This window comes from Gracilinanus agilis, chromosome 5 (genome assembly GCF_016433145.1).
Source record: "Gracilinanus agilis isolate LMUSP501 chromosome 5, AgileGrace, whole genome shotgun sequence".
Classification (NCBI taxonomy): Eukaryota; Metazoa; Chordata; class Mammalia; order Didelphimorphia; family Didelphidae; genus Gracilinanus; species Gracilinanus agilis.
In genome coordinates, this window is record NC_058134.1 from 193,738,839 (window position 1) to 193,741,431 (window position 2,593).

Sequence of the window (2,593 nt, forward strand, 5' to 3'; positions counted from 1 at the left end):
TTTAAGGGCAGGCCAAGGACCCCATCCTCAGTAGCACTCCGTGGGCTTTGCCGAGTTCCCCAAGCTGGAGTGGGAAGGTGAGTCCCCCCAGAAGAGGAAGGAGCAAGAGCAGGAGGAGAAGGAGGTCCTACCTGCGGGAGGTGGCAGAGCCCCCACGCCTTGTCAGTTGTCCTGGGGAGAAGGGGAGGAGCCTCACCCAACCTGGGGTTGTCTCCTCCCCTTTGGGAGAGTCCCCCTCCCCTCAAAACTGGCTCCTTCAGGGGTGAGGGACTTCTTCTGCCAGCTGGAGAACTAAGGAGAGAGGCACTGCCCCGTTCCACTTTCTAAGAGCTAGGAAGAAGCCCGGAGAGTTGGGGCGGGGAGGTTGTTTCCCCTTCCTGAGTCTGGGAAGAATCTGAATTCGCACTGCTCCGGTGTGTCCTCTCAGCTTCGGAATCCAGCACTCTTCTCGGCTCTCGCCAAAGGAGGGCGGGCACGAGGGGGGAGGACGCAGGACGCCTTTCTCCTTTCCCCCTTTGCCCCGAAAGTCTGGAACTAAGAAGTGAATGTGTCTACGCAGGAGGCTGGGAAGGAGGGTGCCCTGCTTCCCGGGGTGGGACGCGCTCCCCCGGGGCACGACCCAGGCTCTAGGGGTCTCCGGTCCCGCGGAGGCCGGCCGGGCGCCCCGGGCGCGGCGTCTCGCCGCTCTTGGCGTTCCTCTGGGGCTGCCCGGCTGGCCGGGCAGGGAGGCCGCGGCTCCGGGCTCGGACTAGAGCTCGGCGCGGGGGGAGTAGCGGCGGCAGCCTGGCTGCCTCGTCCCCCGGGGCCCGCGGGGCTACCCGCGCCGCTACCCCCAGACGCCACGCTATCCAGACTCCGCGGGAGCGGGGGAACTGGCGAGCATACGCGCGGTCCCCGGGCTCGGCTCGGGCTCCGGCTGCGATCCGCTGCAGGCCCCGGCTCCTCCCCGGCCTCCGCGCGGTTCCTCGCCCCCCTCCCCTCGTGTCCCCGCCCCCCGGCCCAGCCCGGCAGTCACGGCCGCTGTCTCCCCGCGCGGGTTAAGGAGGCTCAGGGAGCTGCGGGGGCTCCTACCTCTCCCTGGCCGGAGCAGCTGCCCAAAGCTCTCTCCTTCCTACTGGGTAAATGCCACCTGCGCTCCCCTATCCTGAAGGGATGAGCAACCCCGGAATCATTCATGATTCTCCCTCTACTTGGTGTAGGCGAGCGCAGAGTCTAGGTGTCAGAAGCCTGGGGGTCCTGTAGCCCGTGACCTTGGGCAAATCCGAGCCTCTCTGGTCCTTGTTTGTAGAACGAGAGACTTTCTTATCCCCTTCCCATCCCTCCCACCCCTCAGCAGATAATTGTGAAGCTCAACTGAATTAACTAGATAGATAGATAGATAGATAGATAGATAGATAGATAGATAGATAGATAGATAGATAGATAGAAATGCGTGTATATGTAGATATATTTATTATATATGTATGCGTGTATAAATATATACACACATGCCCAAGTCTTTTATAAATTTGTTAAAGTCAAATCAACAAAATTTTATTAAGTGCCTGCTATGTGACAAGCATTGCTGAAAGCCCTGGGGATACAAAGAATGGCCCCCAAAAAAGGTCCTGATCTCTAAGAGCTCATAGTCTAATAGAGGAGACAGCATGCAAATAACGATGTACAAACAACCTATAGACAGGATAAATAGAGGGCAATCCTAAAGATAAGCCACTCACGTTAGGAAAACCGTTGCAGAAGATGAGATTCTTAACACTTTAGAAAAGCAAAGAAAAGCAACTATCCTGCAATTATTTTGACAATCCCTTTGACATCTCCCTCCCAGAACGTCATTACTTCCTGACCTTTTATAGGACAACCTCATCCTTACCCCTTCAGCTCCCTCTTCAGGCCCCCTTTCCCCTAGGTACATATTAATGCCACTGTACAATCTTTTTTTCTTTTCTGGGCTATTCTATCCATACTCCCCCTGGCTCCCTGAACCCGATTCCCCACTGGGAAAAAAATAACAAAGCCCTTATAACAAATATGTATAGTCAAGCAAAACAAATTCCTGCTTTGGTTCTGTCCAAAAATGTCTCTTATTCTGCATCTAGGATCTATCACCTCTCTCAGGAGGTGGGTGGCATGCTTCGTTAGTCCTATGGTATCATGCTTGGTCATTAAACTAATCAGAATTTTAAAATCTTTCAGAGCTGTTTTTCTTTATAACGTTGTTATTGTATAAATTGTTTTCTTCCTTTATTCTGCATCAGCTTTTACAGGTCACCACTTCACAAATTTACACTCTGCTTAGATATCTTTCTACCTACCCCTCTAGTCTGTTACTCTTTTCACTTCCCCTAAATGTTCCTCCCCAATTCTGTTTCACAAATATCGTGAGGATAATAAAACACTGACCATAAAGTATATAAACTGTTTACATATACATATATGCATATGTAAACCAATTATATCTATATATAAATCGATTACATATATGTATATATGTATACATACATATATATAGCTTGAGCAGTTATTTGTATGCTGTGTCTCTCATTCAACTGTAAGCTAGAGGGTAGGGACTATCCCCAGTTTTGTACTTGACACA